This window comes from Nansenia antarctica (assembly GCF_963989245.1).
Source record: "Nansenia antarctica genome assembly, chromosome: 2".
Classification (NCBI taxonomy): Eukaryota; Metazoa; Chordata; class Actinopteri; order Argentiniformes; family Microstomatidae; genus Nansenia; species Nansenia antarctica.
Window position 1 is genome coordinate 67956826 of NC_137675.1, and position 17898 is coordinate 67974723.

The window sequence follows — 17898 nt, forward strand, 5'->3', positions numbered from 1 at the left end:
GTACATACAGTGGCTATATAAAGTCAACACACTCCTTCACTTTTCCACATTTTGTTAAATTTGTGTTAAATACAATGGCATAAATCCACACACAATACCCCATAATGACGAAGTGAAAACAAGTTTTTAGAAATGTCTGCAAATGTAATCAAATTGGAACACAGAAATACCTCATGTGCATACGTCTTCACACCCTTTCCTATGACACTCTTAAAATTAGCTAAAAAGCAAAAATGTCATCAACAGATCACTCAATAAGTTGAATTGAGTCCATCTTAATGCAAGGATAATAGTTAATGTCATTTTGGAATCAATATCTTTGTTTTTATAGGGTCTCTGATTTGCATAGGAATCAATTACACACTCAAAAGGGATTCTTGACAAATATTTGATCTATTCAGATGCTACCGATTAATGAATGGACGCATATGAACTGTCACAGACCTGATCGAACATACACATGAATATTCATATTTAGAGAGAGTGACAAAGTGTCTTGATTCAATTTGATTTACTTTCAAGTAGCAAGCTCTTGAACCCAAAAAGATACCTGTTCTAAGCTGTCTCCCCTCTGGCCACCTCACTCAGAATTCATTTAACACACAAGTAGTGACATGCGTAGGAAACAGTGGAAAAACAAACTGCTGCAGCACTCAAGACAGAGGGCCCTATTATGCACTTCTTAACTTGCCGTCTTAAGTCTTAATTAAGACGCACCGCCAGGTTAAGACCTACCGCCACCCTTATTATGCGCTCCTAAATTTCGTTGTTTGGTACCTGTACTGTAGCAATGACAATAAAGACCATTCATTCATACGCGCTACTGCTATTATGCAGGTGTCGATAGGCGCCCACACATAAGACGTAAAACTCCCGTGCATATATTGCTCATTGTGGGAGTGTTCATATGTTAATGAAGTGCACTAGGCGCCCCTGCTATTATGCGATCTGACTTTGCTCCTAGCGCTAAGAAGTGGTTTGAAAAGTTCTTGGGCCCTATTATGCACTTCATCAATAAGACGAGGCGGTAGATCTAAACTTAAGACGTGGAGGCGTGGTCAAGGCCACTTTGCTATTATGCGTGCTGTAGTGGGCGCCTAAAACCCGGCGCTAAGCAAAGAAATTAGTCATGGGTGTGTTTTGGGCGTCTTCTCAATCAACCCAATCAGTTTAGACTTCATGCATGTTTTGAAACACGAGCGCGCCTCCGCGGTTTGCGCATGCATGTGGGCACACATGAACACGCACGTGGCTCCACGGCAAGACGTCAATTACGGTCACAGTATAAATGTTTTATTTCAGAAGGGAGAGGCCAGCGCTGTACAGTATGTTGCCTCCGCATACTGTGCACATACAGTACGAGCATGCCGTGCGTAATATAATGACATCAACATCTGTCATTCCTGCAGTCTTCCAGCGACCCCTCTGTAATACTTCTCAACTCACAAGCGGAGGTATTGCCGTGTTTATTCAGAAAATAATCATGCACGAGCTTGTTACTTTCTTCTGCAGAGAAGCGCGCTGACCTCCTTCTTAGGACTTCCATAATAGCATAGCGCTAATGACTCAACGCAGCCGGTTCTTAAAGGGAATGGCACCTGGCACGCTGATTGGGTTGATTGAGAAGACGCCCAAAACACACCCATGACTAATTTCTTTGCTTAGCGCCGGGTTTTAGGCGCCCACTACCGCACGCATAATAGCAAAGTGGCCTTGACCACGCCTCCACGTCTTAAATTTAGATTTACCGCCTCTTCTTATTGCTTCAAACTTATTCATCCTGAGCTGTACCATAGTCTTGCTCTGGTAACAAGGCTATGGGTACCATCTCCAGCACTGCTCATATCTGATGTAAAGAGATGAAAATGCAGCCCCATGAACAGTCTTTCAATTAATCTATAGTTTATGTTTTGATTTTGAAATAAGACTATAGACTATCCTGGATTCATTATTGTAGGACATGTTGGATGTAATGCAAATCTTTAAGCCACAAGGGACTATTACCAATACTCTGGGTAAATACTCTATAAATAAACAGGTCTATTCTATCATTCCCTATTTTGCTCACATAGAATGTCCCCATCATTTACTTTTCAACAAAAAGCCCTTACAGCGTGTGTACAAATTAAAAACAAGAAAAGAACACAGGTCTATAAGAAACATTTGAAAATAAAGAAAATGTTTTGGGCTCTTTTATTAAACAACTCAATACTGTAGTAGACTGTACAATACTACTAAATATGAATATAGAATATGTGCATTGTGGATGATCAGTACTCCAAAAAGTGAAGGAGGATACAGAGGGATCACTTTTAATTGACCTTCTTTTGCTCTTGTACTGTGCTACTTACACTTAGTAACACAGGGGTAATAATGTTCCTCTTGTACATCATTGTCATTCCCTAATGTACCACCTTACCACACGACCAACACACAGGGATGAGGTAACACTTCCAACCACACACTTTCTGAGCCACATAAGTAGTTAAAGCTCATCAGAATATTTCATCACCACAATGCACAGTATATAAAAATATAAAAGAGCTCAATGGGTTGTATAGCTGACACTTCTCAGTCAACACGTGAACATGACTAGTCAGCAGAACCACTTGGTGCTGTTTTTGTTTAACTTATTTTTTATCAACCATATCCACTGGCGGACTCAGTAGGGGGGCAGGGGGGGCGACTGCCCCCCCTGGTGCGCCCACGGATGAGAAATTCGCGCTAAAGTGCCCCTTTGAGTGGAGAAATTGAGAGGACGTGCCCTATTGGCTGCCCTTCCAATGGTCTAAACTTGACCATGTGCCCCCATAGTTGAAAACGGCACGCTAAAGTGCCCTTTTGAGTGGAGAAATTGAGAGGACGTGCCCTATTGGCTGCCCTTCACATGGTCTAAACTTGACCATGTGCCCCCATAGTTGAAAACGTTGCGCTAAAGTGCCCTTTTGAGTGGAGAAATTGAGAGGACGTGCCCTATTGGCTGCCCTTCCAATGGTAAGATGGAGCAACTTCAAACAGAGACCACTGGAAGAGGCTTTCAGGAGGGCAGACATAGAAGGCCAAGCCAAAAGAGAACAGGAACAACAACGAAACAGGGAGATAATGACAAGACTGGTAGACATCACATTGTATCTTGCCCGGCAAGATGGGGCGTTCAGGGGTCATGATGAAAGTAGTACATCTTTGAACAAAGGAAATTTCCTTGAACTTGTACAGCTACTTGCAAAATATGACTCCACCATCAAAATGCACCTTGATAACATCAACCACATCCAGTCTCAACAGAAAAAACCACAGACGTCACTGTTGTCCTATAAGACACAGAATGACATAATCAATGCCCTTGCCACCTATGTCAGAAGAGTAATTCTCAAAGAAATGGAAGAGTCCAAAATATTCTTCATTCTCTTGGATGAGACAACTGATGCTTCTCATGTCGAACAAGTGTCCTTTGTTGTTCGCTTTGTCCATCAGATGGAAATCAAGGAGAGATTTTTACAAGTTTGTGACGTGAGCGGAACAACAGCAAAACAATTGGAAAATGTTGTGATGACAGTCCTTGAGGAGAATAGATTAAAAGTGGAAGACATCAGGGGCCAAGGCTACGATGGAGCCGCAAATATGAGCGGAAGCTACAACGGTCTGCAGTCACGAATTCAGAGCCACAATAAGAAAGCTTTATACGTGCACTGCCATGCCCACTGTCTCAACCTGGTCTTGGTGGAGAGTGCCAAATCAAGCCAGCATTTTGTTCGGTTTTTCAACTTAGTTGAAAGTCTGTACACCTTCATAGCCAGATCTCCAAAACGCCACGCTGCGTTCGTGAAAATGCAACAGACCATGTACCCTGACCAAAGAGTCCGTGAGTTGAAAAGGCTGTCTGACACACGGTGGGCATGTAGAGAAGATGCTCTGAGATCCCTGAAGAAGGTCCTTACTGCTGTGGTGAAGCTGCTTCAGAACATGGCTGATAGTGATCCACCAGACTCTGCAGCAGGTGATGCCCGGATGCTCTTGCGTAGCATAGATTTTGAATTTATTCTATGCATGGAGATTGCCACCACCGTCTTCAATGAGACTGCCATCGCATCTGCTTCGCTTCAGAGAAAAGACCTCGACTTGTCAGCATCATACACCATTGTGGAGGGGGTCATACAAAGAGTGACAGCAATGAGGAAGGATGAAGAGTTCAAGGTGCTTTTTTCAAATGCAAAGGGGCAAGCAGAGGCAGCAGGCATTGAGGCGCCAGAAGAAATACCTGGACAAACCAGACGGAGGAAGGTACCTCAAAGGTACAGGTATAGCTCTGAATCTGTTACGGAGGAGTACCAAGCCCAAGACTTGGAGGAACACTACCGGGGCAAGGTGTTCTTTACCTTTCTTGACATACTCTCGCATGAGCTACACCGTAGATTCAAGGGGAAGGATGACACGCCTACTGGGTCAATCCTAACAGGTCTTCACTGCCTTACCATCTCAAGTCACTGGAAGGGCATGACAAATGACAGAGCTGCTCTATCTGTCAGAGATGTGTGCCAGTTTTATGATGCAGAAGAAGAGAATGTTGTCACCGAACTGAAGGTATTCCACTCTTCATATGCTCTCCCCTCCAACAATGTCACAGCTGCGCTTAAGTGCCTTAAAGATAATAATGTGGAATCAGTTTTCCCAAATCTAACTATGCTCCTCAAAACTTATGCTACTATCCCAGTGACAACTGCTTCAGTAGAGCGATCATTCTCAAAACTGAAGCTGATCAAAACCCAGCTCAGAAACCGATGTGGGGAAAAAAGGCTCTCTGATCTCATGCTGCTTTCAATTGAGAGGGATATCCCAATTGATCGTAATGAAGTCATAGACATATATAAACACATGGCTCAAAGAAGAATTCTGCTATGACTCCACTACCCACCATCTCCCTTCCGTTGCAGCAATGGCATCTGTCCATGCTTCTCCTGCAGCAAGCGCCCAACCAATTCACGAATAGTCACCCCCAAAATACACCTTTGTTTGGACATGCAGAGTGATTTTCAAATGAGACACTCATGACAATATTTTTAATTTCCAGTTACAGTAACAGTCATGTAATCTAATGTTGGGTCTTAAAATCATATTTTTTCATATACTTGTCTTGTTTCTTTTGTGTAGTTTGTAGCTTAATCATATATTTCTTTATTTCTTGATCTGTTGAAGATAGTCCTGTCCATAGGTAGGTAACTTGAGCCTTGGCTGGGGGGATGGGCTGTTTATTATGGTGGGAGGCTAGGGGGATGGGAGAGCCTCGGTTCATTGTTTTGTTTGTGAAGCATTAGTTGAAATGCAGGTGCAAATGACTGAGTGGCAGACATTGTATATGGTTTTCTAGTTCTGATAATTTTCAAGGTTTGGTTTTATTGTGTGCTTGATTGTATTTTCAATTTTCTAATATTTCAAAGTTTGCTATTATTGTAATTCTGTATGCTCTCAGTTTGACAATAAACTGTCAAACTTCATTTTCTATGTATATTTTTCTTTGAGTGGGTAAATGTACAGAGATGAATGGGTTAATTTTCAAAACAAGTGAGAAAACTGTTGAATTTGGATGGAATTTATACCTATAGTGATGTGTCAGTGAAATATAATCAGTTTTACAAAAGAAAATAAGATGAGAAAGGTCAAATGGCACTGACGGTGCCAAAATGTCTCCAAATGGCACAATTTGGCCTAAACATACCTGTACTAAAACAGGTACAAAGTTGCACTGGCTCACATTACTAGCATCTAATTTGGCATAAGTACTCATCAGACCATGGAGTACTGATTCCTAGATGATTTGGGCTACCAGCTCAGGTTTCCAAGCTGATATTCACTCTAAAAGCTGTCGTTTTTTTAGGCGGAGAGTGAATTTGAGATTTTTCACAATGTTCTAGCTCTATTTACTCTGACACAGTATATATATTTTGATTTTGACACTTTGATTCTGCCACCCCACAGGTGTTAGCTTTCATTTGATAGCAAGATCATTATGAAAGCCCTTGTGAGCAGAAAACCTAAAAAAAAATAGAATGGATATAAACAGGTTAACATGAAAATATCCCCCCAAAACATTTTGGGAGGTGTTTGTGAAATAAACATTTTAAAGGTGTATTGTTCCCTATGTGTTTTTATCATAGAGGTGTATACTTTTAATCTGAATTGCCTAGACTACATAATGTTAATCTTAATCCATACATGACGCATCATAGCTTTTTCCTCGCTGATGGGGTCCCATGTCGTGCAGTAGGTGCCCTTTTTTTCTTTTCGCCCCTGCCCTTCAAACAGCCTGAGTCCGCCACTGACCATATCCAATACTTTTCAAACATTGACTAACAATGGAGGACATTTGCAGAGTCTCTCTACAGTCTCAGTGGAGCTCTATCCTCACTGACTGCTGCTTTCGTAGGCTTCTAGAGAAAGAAAACTGCCCTCTAAGCAGAAAGAGCAACATGCAAGGAGTCTTGTGTTATGATAGACATAATTGGTAGTGTGGGGAGAGAGGTGTAGTGAAATGAGTTAGGAAGGGTGATACCGTAGGGATCATTTTGAATGAGAAAGCTGAATTCTAGAGTGTCTGTCGTAACTCTTAGTTCGAAGGCACCCTAATGCAGAACACAATCATGCTCTAACTGTACAATGTCACTACAGGACCGAGGGGTGTTTGGGGCATATGGAGGGCTTCCTAATTAATTGGCCCTCTGATGGGTCTAACCTAACGTGTCATTATCATCACTATAAGCTGATTATTTCCTCAAGTGTATTTGTGTGCATGCCAGCCAAATGACTGACACTGTAATTACATTAGCATAATGATGATGACAATTAAAGTAGCTCTAATGTTGAGGAGACAGGATGACAAGTATATGAGCTTTCTTTCTTTTGGTAATCACATTGTGGCTAGTGAGTAAATGAGTAGGTGAGTGTATTAAATCCCAATGATAATCAGAAGCCCAATAATAGCTGGCATACTTACTATATCTAAGACCATTCAAAGAGTTTGATTAAATATACGTTGCATAATCAGACTAACTGTCTGCATGTGTATGTCATCCAGGATAAAGGGTCTGCTAAACAGTTTCAACTGATTCAAAAAGCCTGCCTGTTTGGCTGCCAGGAACAACAGAACACATCAGGCCTAGTGTTAGGCTGGGGTCCAGGGTGGACATCCTCAGGGACACAGAGGCCACTGCCAATACACTAACTACTGGGCTCTCTTTCAACCCAAACCTGTCCTCAAACTTTTATCACCCTTTAACCATGCTCATGTTTATTCCAACCGGGATACACCTCTCCATAATGGATGTGACTGGTCGACTACAGGCTTGCCAGGGTGAGAGGAGTAACAAAGTGTGTATGCGCTGAAGAGCATGGTTTCAAACAAGCCATGACACACGTCATCCTGCTTCTAGCCGCCAGGGTTGCGGGAATATTCATTATTATGGTTGGACTTTGTGGGGCGCAGTGATGCTAATAAGCCAAAGAGATCAAAGAGTGGATGCTCAGCGAGAGCAGCTCCCTCAGGACTCTGTGGCCCATATTGCTCCACTGTTCTGGGCTCTCACCTGCTACTCTAAATGTAAATGTAAATGTAAAAGGGAGTACTCTCCCTCCAACTGGTCTCCCCACCAACACAGTCAGCCAGGACAGGCACACTAATGCCAGGGGCACCTGCCACCACTCATCCTGGTTTCTACAATACAGTATGTGAACTGTGTCTAACATACAAATAATTTACAGAGGTAAGATAGGCACCTGGTGGTATGCCTGCAACTTAACTCTCTCTTAGTATATATATATATATATATATATATATATATATATATATATATATTTACAACTTCCAAACACTCCCAATGTTTCCTGTTTCTTCATTTCTTCATTAACTGCCTAATGTTAGGAAGCCGCAGACATATTTTCAGAACTTGTAAACATAGCCTAATCAACCAAAAGATACAAATAATAAAAAGCTTTCTTCAAGAGTGTTCACCCTCTGGTGATGGGATAAAAAAAAATGTCTATAAATAGCATGAGTAAGTAAACACAGATAACAGAAATATGTCAGATATCAACAGAACAAAAAGGTTTGTAGTGCAGATACTTTTTTCGAAAGATTGATCTTCATCATAAGGACACAGAATGTCTACAGAGACAGAACAGATTATCTGCGACAGATCACATACTGTACCTTTTTACTCAAAAGTATCATTGCTCTGCTGGCTGCTGGCTTCTCTCTCTTTCTCTTTCTCTCTCTCTGAGTGTGTTGGGGAGATAGAGAGCCCCTGTTCATTGTGCATTATTCTGTGCACAATGAATGAATAATAAAGTTTAAAAAATAACTGTTCTCTAACTAGAAGATTCCTCTAACTAGTTTGTCATGCATTTCTTTATTCCAAAACCACACATGTTTTTGGTTTATCTACTCCCAAAAATTCTAGTAAATACTAGTATTTTAAACTTGTGATTAATCATGATTAAATGTTTTAATCGATTGACAGCACTAATTAAATTTCACCATTAAATCACTATTTTGTATTAAATATAAAATACATGTAACAAGAATACTTCAGATGTAACAAGCATCTTGCACTACAGCGCCCCCTGCCACCTGCCCCTAACATAGAATCGCCGCTGTACGTAACAACATGTATTGTTGTTTTGTCAAAAGAATAACCCTCTAACTCTGTTTTAAATGACGATTCCCACCCTTCATCTTCTTCCTTCCTTTTCTTTAGTTTTTTGTGAGGATTGGAACATCAAATAGGCTACTTGTATTCATGTTTGTCTACTGTCTGTGTTGTTTCTTAAATGTGTGTCAACATGGATGACTCGTTTACTGCAAAACAAATCTAACCTGAACGTGAACCTGAAACTGAACTTGACATCCTCATTCCCCTGTAGCTCTGGGATTCTGTGCTGGTTCCCGAGGCATTTGCATGACGCCAATCTTTGAATAATTCCTAGGCTGTTATTTGACCTATTCAGACACCCTCCCCAGTATCAGTTCTGTCCCACATTAGAGGTTCCCCTCTCATTGACAGGACAAGTGGCTCAATGCAAGCATATCAGATGAAGGATTAGTATTCTACACCCAGACACTAAATGTGACTAAAATGAGCAGAATGAGCTAAATTAGTTTCCATTCACTATGCCTGTCAGTGATACAGAAAATGGAAGGTCCACATTAGTACCCATTATTCCATTTTCAGTTTGCATTGAACTCTACTTTGTTACAGTATGTCCTCAAGCACTGAGTGAACTGAAAAAAATCATGTTTAGATCCGTATGGCCTAGCTACGAGGGAGTTCTGAGCTTACTCAGTTGGATGCCTCTATTGGCTGCAGGGTGTCAGTTAGCAGATGATGCCACATGTGGAATAAGTGTTTGTGACAGCAATCAGATGACCCTGTCACACAAAGGCCCTCATCATTTCATAACATGTGTCAACTTGGATTGTAAGCCAAAGGGATATTCATCCCAGGAATAATACTTCAACTGTGAAAACCTCATTGGAACAAGACCAATACTTGGTTTGCCACTAGTGACATTATCACCTGTCATCTGTTTGAGACAGCATGAATCAGAATCCTGTTAAATGTACAGTATACTGAAAAGATACACAGAAATGAATCTATAAGGCCTAATTAAAAGATACTGTATTCATTCATATTCATTATCACTCACCATATCATATCATGTGTAAATGGAGCTGAAATTAATACAAACTCAAAATATTTAACAGTATGTTGATCAAGGTTTACAGGTTTACAATTTCTGTATCTGTCTCTCTTGGAAAGTATTTGATTGCGTTTATATTTTTGCGTTTATATTTTTGTTCAGTGTAGATTGTCCAAATGTAAGTGCTGTCATGACATTATTTGAATTAATATAAAATGTACTCGTGTTGCACTGGATAGAGAAATGTATTCACTTTCAGCCCTTTTATATTCATCCAATCTAACCATTTATTTTGTATTAATCATTCCTTGTAGTCAGACCTCCCGCAGAGAGAATGCAAAATGGCATCTGAGTAGCTCTTTATTGAGGGAAGAGAGCATTAACTCACAATGACTTGTGTATTAAATAAACAGCAGGCTTTTATGGCCATCCATTAAGGTACCGCTCACAGATATGTTTCACTGAGGTGACAAAGCATGGATCATGTCTATAATTTCTCTGCACACCTTGGAGATGTTTGCAATACAAAAAAGGAGAAAAAAGGATCTGCCGGTAACTGATTTTGTTTATTGAATGCCAACCTTCAGTGGGGAGGATTGCAGTGAACTAAGGAAGTGTTACGGTGGCTTCAGCAAAGGAATTAAATGTGACAGGGTTTGATGAAGAAGTCTGCATGTCTGGCAACGTAGGGAAGGGAAGCCATGTGAGAGAGACAAAGGAATTAACCATTGCTAAATTCATTTTCCAGAACAAATACCTGGAAACAGTAATATAATGCATTAGTGGAGCATATTCAAGAAATAGTTAAAACACAATCAAAATATGTAATTATTCATGAGATGTTTTACATGATGCCAAATCTCAGCAAGGTTTTCTTTTGCCATATCAGCCTTATGTTATCAATCGATTTACTGCTTTATGTTTTCTTTTGTCATTTGCTTAATGCATGCTTTACAAAACACACTGGCAAGTTCACATAGTTCATACTCTCCATTGCTGCAAATGGGATACATCCCCATGCTGTCTCCCAGGTTCTTTGCAGGGAGAGATGGCAGAGTAGCCTCCCCCACAGCTAATTGGCAGATCGAGGGGGCTTAATTGGGTCATCAGCTGCGTTGATTTGCTTTGGTCACAATGATCATTGCCAATAAAGGCACAACGGCTGAGTTCCGGTGCCTTCCAGATGTCAAGACAAAGCCAACGCATGTCTCTCTCCTCCTTAAGCTCTTGGGGCCGGCTGGGGGCTGAGTGGTGTTATTTATAGCAGAATGGCAGAGCTGCAGGGGTGGAGGGGTCTTTAGCTGTCAGTGGGGCTAAGGTGGTATGCCTGCCAGGGTTCCACTCTCCTTAACACTACAGAAGAGCAATAGTCACCTCAGTAGGTCAGATTTCACATATACAGTTAAAAACAATATACAGTTGAAATAAGTGCATAAAAATAACTTAGAGATTGCTTCTCAATGTTGTGGTTCAAGGTGAAGATAATACAGAGTATGTTAAGATAATGTAAGACAACACAGAGATGTTATTACTCCCTTAGTCTTGACTGATGGGTGGCTCTGTTGGCTTTTATCTACAGTACTGTGCCTGATATTGTGGTGTTTGACAGAATAGTAACTATTATGGCCAACATTGACAGCAGAAGAGAATTCTCAGGGCTAGACTACCTTTCGCCCCTTGGCTTTTCCTCTGGTCTTATTGGCTCAAACCCTGAGCTCCATTTCTCTCAGAAGATGTTTACAGCAAAATTGACACACTTTTACTTTGGACCTTATACAGTATCTTATAATCTTTGCCATATACTGTATATTATCAGGAAAAGAAACCACATTATAGCTGCACAATTCAAGAACGACAACCTGCAAAAACTGAGCCACTACTGAGTGCTACCGATAAATGCCTTGAATAATTTTTTCACCCTTAACAGCTATCATCCTAATCACAAATCTGTTGGCACGGCGATAGGCCAAATATATTAATCCAATCACAATCAACATTCCGTTTTTTGTCTATTCAGTCACAATCATCATGCCTGTAACATTGCAGAAATAATGAGGTATGTGTACTCCTCAATGCTATATTACTTTAATCAAGTGGGGAAATTAAGTTGGGACCAAGTTACTGTTAATCTTCTCTATTGGAAGACATGAAAAGGTATCTTGTATTTCTGTCCAACGCTATTATAGTACTTGTAGAATTACATATGTTTTACATTTCTATCTCCTCTACAAAAGCTGCAGTATTGCTACATTGTTTGAATAAGTACTATAAGTACTTTTTTGTTTGGATCCTTGAGCCCTCACTATTATATAACTACACTGTTGTCTTCACATTTTTATAAGGCAAGGAAAGGCACATTTATTTCTACAGCACATATTTATACAACTTAATGCATACCCATAGTGCTTTACATGAGCACATGAGATAAAATAACTATTAATAAGTGAAAAATAACTGCGCAGGAACAGAAGAAAACTATTAAATTGAATTCATAGCTTTCCATAAGTCTTCAGGGAGATGTACTCTATGAGGTGGCTATCCTTGAAGCTACTGATATGGAACAGAGAGAGAGAGGTTCCCTGGAGCTCTCGTGGCTGTGTCCCCAGGGCTGTGCACAACTGCTGTCCTACATATGCTGATAGCTGATAATGCAAGAAATGAGACCGACAGGAGGGCCTGTCATTCTGTATGCCCAGAGACCCACTGGGCACCAATAGAGACACTGTCATTTGCTGTGTTATGGCTCTGTCGGCTATAATGCTATCAGCCTATAAAACACTTTATTCCAAGACTCTGGTTAACACATGCAGCTGTTTGGTTTTATGTGGTTGTTTAATGTTCACAGTGATCATGTGCTGCGTCGTAGTCTCTGGCTGGGTAGGGCTTGCCACACTTATCAGACTGAGCACTAGACAGGCTGTTGGTGGATCCCCTAAGCACCTCCTTATCACATGGTGGCTGTACTGTATGCCAACAATAGTGATGGGAAAGAGCCTGACTTGGTCCCAAAAGTTAAGCCTAGCTAGTATGAAGTCAGTCCACAGAGTGTAAATGCATTCTGCGGGCATATCATGTGGGTTCAACAACCTAGTAGGAACTCTAGTTGCTGCTAGCTTAGCCTCTAGGTTGTAACTAAGTGATCTCTTCAAGGAACAAAAGACTAGATATCAGCAGATATTTGACCTGAGCAGTGATCCTGCTCCTGATAAAAGAGTGCAGGGAACTGTGGAATATTTTGTATTGTAGAATTTAGGCTAGAACTCTATGGGGCAGTTACCTGGACACAGATAAAGCCTAGTCCTGGACTAAAAAACACTTTCAATGGAAAATCTTAAATGAAGTCTAAAATTAGTCTGTCCTGGAAACCAGCCCTTCATGTACAAAGATTGTTATGTCTGTGACAGAGGTTTGCCTTTGAGGCACTTTGTATGTTCTCAACAGAAGCTAGATGCCGCTGGATGCCAATCAAGTTAATGGCAACCGATTGCATCAAGGGGGCAACTCAAGCATATCTACTTAATGAAGTGTAAGAATATGCAAATGATTATAGCATGGGAGAAATCTCAGTCTATAAGAAGCTTAATAATTTGACAATATCATTCTAATGATTATTTCTCATTGTCTTCAACATCAGGCTGATAAGAACAAAGGTCAGGAGCTCTAGGCCAGTGGAACAAAAAGGTGCTGTGAAAGGTTATACATCACTGAATCTGCAGTGGCATGATTGTGGTGGAGGTGAGATCAGAATACTGTTATGACCAGTTTAGTCTCACATGGCAAGGTGAGTGTCATGCCTCTCTGTAGCTGCACCGAGATCTGAGACTATTACATGATAGATTCCTATGAAACCAATGATTCACTTGAGTGCAGTATACTACTGTATATAACCAATTGTACACACAAAATTGTACCCACTCAACGTGCAAATAACAGTTTATCTGGAATTTTGTAGCTGGTAACAGTTGGTCTTGCAATTATGTATTTTCAATACATTTTTTACACTTCTCAAAGTAGTTTTCACACCATCTGAAACAGACAAAAGATCATAATTGCTCCTGCTGCTTCTGCTGCTTCTATTACCAAATCAGAGAAATACTCTTCAACGTTGGCTCTTGAAATCAACAGATTCTGCACTTGCAAATATGAATGACAAACAAACCAATTTTTATCAGACAAAGAAAGATGATTAGATATCTTTTAACCACATTCATACGTATCAATCTTGGTGCAACAATGCAACAATGCAAAGCTAGACAGTCTGTGCCATGTTTCTAGACACTGTCATTATCTAAGCAGGGTATATTGTGATTTTCACACCACTTAAGCTTTATTTAGTCTGCCGACAATATAAGTGTATTGGACAGTGGTATACAAACATGTGAATATCCTGAGAAGTGGGTCTGGGGGGATTTAGATATGAGGCTTAAAGACACAATCGGTCTCTAATGTAATTAGACAATGTAAAGGACAATTTAATTAGTGTCTACTGATAAAAGCACATTTAAATATCAACTTTATTTGATTCATACAGATATCAAACATCAGCTCCCGAGGGACAACAGGGGCAAATGCTTCAATTATAGAAGATCAGACCAACCACACACCTCAATCTACGTCAATGGCAAACAGCAAGACTGAGATTGTCGTCCTTTGTTGCCCATTAAAACATGTTTGTGTCCAGAGCTCTCACTGTGGCTGTCCTACTGTGGAAAGAGGTGACACTACAGTATGTGATACGGAATGAGACTAACCAAGGATATGACATCTCATGTGTGAAATGTGCTCTTAGAGCTGAGGATTATGAAGCCTAGGGTCTATCCAACATACTGTAATGTATGCTGTGTATAATGGACTCATTTCAACTGCTTACCAGTGTGTCAAAGTAATGTTTACTGATTTCGTTGTTATGGTTTATAAATTACCCTAACTAATGTTATATTGCATCAACCATACCTTAGTATGCTTTATCTTTACTTTAGATGGGGATCATAACCAGTTGCATGGCAGCTTTTCTCAATTTTGAGACGGCTCATAAATGCAAGGATATGACATCATTTTCTATATTTCTATATTCTATATTCAAGTGAATAATCTAGTAATAATCTAATTTCTCAGGGAAGATTACTCTTTTGTTGAGGGAGGAAGAATCTTGTCTTTGGGGAATAATTCATATCTCAAGGGGATTATTTCATGTTCGGAGATGATTGAAATACTTTTCTAACAAGATAATAAAAGCAATCCCTGAAATATTGTAATGTAAAAAATCATGATTATTTAATATTCTCTTGAGATGAACTTTCTTTGTGTCCCATGGCGCCATAAAAAGAAGGAAACTTTCATTCAGTCCTCCTCCATCACTATGAGATAGAGATAAGCTTGTTCCTCCTCATCTGTGTGGTACTGCAAACCAACTTTTTATGATCAATTCCTTGGCCCTTCCATTATGCATACTTTTTAGGTATAGTGTGGATACAGCGCTTGTATAGAGGGAAACATAAATGTCTTTACTTCTTACTTTTTGACTTTTCAAAAGCTGTCTATTCCATTCTCGCCAGTCAATCAAATATGGGTTTGATGTCATCTCTTGAAATATTCATGCAAAAGTTCCTGGGGGGGTAATGTTCTTTTATGAAATTATACCTATTATCTGCTCTCTGCTGTACATCTGAGGAATTAAATATGCCAGCAAGATATGTAATCCCAGAACAGATAGCATGTTAATTAATAATACTAAGCATAATTCATAGTATGTGGCCATTTCCTGATCTAAAATGATTACATGAAATCATTACCTGATATGCAGTCTCTTTCAAAGTACAAACTGTAATGGACGGCAGTTATGAAAAGAAACATTTTGCACAATAAACATCTGTCAAAACATGGTCTTCTAAAAGAATCAGAGTGCCAGCCTCATGATTAAACAACTTGCATCGTGGATGCATTGGTGAGATTATGTTGATGGAAATGGAATGTGGTGCATCATTGGTCTTCCCCTTACACTAGCCCTGGGGGCATTCCCTGACACTCATGAGCAGGAACAGCAGAGGGAATACCAAAGAGGGTAGAAGCAGCAGCAGCAGCTATCAACATGCATCCTCCCAACATAGACTGACACGATGCCCTTCAGGCCGGTTCACCACTGCTGAGGAAGCACTAAACTTTTCCACAGCTAGTTATAAGAGGACTTTATCCGTCCGGTAAGTACTGCCGGCAGAGCCCACTGTTCACTGCTACAGCAGCTGGTTCTGTCACTATTCGAGGGCTCTTGTGCTCACGGTAAGCCCCCAGCAACTGGCAAACTTGGAAACCTTTGTGTCTGGTTGAGTGCAGGGGAATGAGCCAATTAGGTGTGTTTGTCTGGGGAGCAGCAATCATGAAAGACTCACTATGGCAGGTTTCCTCCCATGCAGCCAAGGCTCTAATCCTTTGCAATATTGCCTTCCTTTCTAAAATAATAAACAAACAGGTATTTCTTTATTGTAATACTGTATTCTTTATTCTGTTGTGGTAAATTCAACAATGTTCATCTATAGTCTAATTTGGTTTTAATTTATTGTAGAGATTAAGTGCCATCTCTCAAAGCAACATAATAATCAAATTTGATGAGGAACAATATACTGACAGAATAGTATGTAGGTGGACCTTAGTAAAGTGGTTGACTTAACTGACGTATATACATCTAAGAAAATATATAGAAAATAAAAAGAAATCACTGTGTCTGTGGGTCTACAAGCAGATTGAGGATAATTGTCTTTTATTTCAACCTGTGTATCATATCCCAGACTAGCACTGACCTCTACTGGTAATGGAGGAGAATATCAGCACCTTTCAACATAGTGCATAAGCATCAGGGGTATTTTTTAACATAACCTGATGTACAGCACAACATTGCATTGCCATGAACCTGTCTGTCTATACTTACATGTATGCACTATTGCCTATTTAGGTCACTGATATTATAGTGGCTCTGCATCCAACTGACACAGTGGGGGTCAAACCACCACAAGGTGTCCCACTGGTTTCGCTATTCAACATTGCTGATCACAACCCTCCCGTCTGGCCAATGCCTAACACTAACACTAACATGTCATGTTTCTTTATCTAAGAGTAATAACATGGAAAGGAAGGAATTGTTGAGCTTCTTTACAGCTCTGCAAGAACATTATTAGGACTCTGATATAACCAGTATATCCAAACATAATGTTTGGATTTAGTCAGATATTTCACTGAACATTATGTTGCAACACTGAAAGTCAGTGTTGCTAGAAAAAGTAGTCCATACTTGCTAGTTCTAGAAACGGCATGACAACTTATTGTGCTTTTGATTTCAAAGTCTACAAGAAGGTATTACTTAATTTAAGTACATTTTACCTCATGTCTTTTCTTTCCTGATACCGTGTCAAAGTCCAGGATTGACCAGACAATGATCACTGAAACTCTTGGGTGCCAGGTCACGTTTTCTGTCTGAATCAGGTTGTCCTTTGGAACATTCCAGTTATCAGTAGTCCTGGGAAACTAGATACAGAGAAATAGAGTTAAAGTCTGATGTTTAACATCATAGCCTTTGCTGACTAATTGTCAAGGGCATAATTCAGATACCAAAATGTACCCCTGGATTTGACCCCAACCTGCAAACTGTGAGATAAGGTTACTACATTTCCCTATGTCAGTTACCTGGGATGATGACTTTCTAATGTGCACTGATATCAACCCATAATTATTAAATACATACACCTCTACATCTCACATGCCAATACTTAAAGCTATTTCAATTCCAAGTAAAAGCTATTGATATTTTTATGGCCAGCATACTGTAGGTTCAGTGCACTGGTTTTGTCTTATCTCTTTGCCACTCTGTATCAGTCAGAATCTACAGTATATGTACTCAGATAGGACCCTGACTTTCGTAAACATCAAAGGCCACTTGAAAGAGTAAGAGTGAATTAGACATGCATGTGTGGATGTATTAATAATATTATGACCTATAGAAGTTTACAAACAATAAAGCAAGACCCATTTACTGTATGGCTGTTTGCCTCCACCAATGCTGTTAGTAATGCTGTTATACTGCTGTATGGCAAAAAGAAAACATAATAATGACTATTCAACACTTTATCACCATTGTTTATCAAGAGTGTTTACTAAAAACATTGGAATAAAGTGTTTTTTTATTGTAACAAAAAAACGTGTTATGTGGTTTATTTGTAT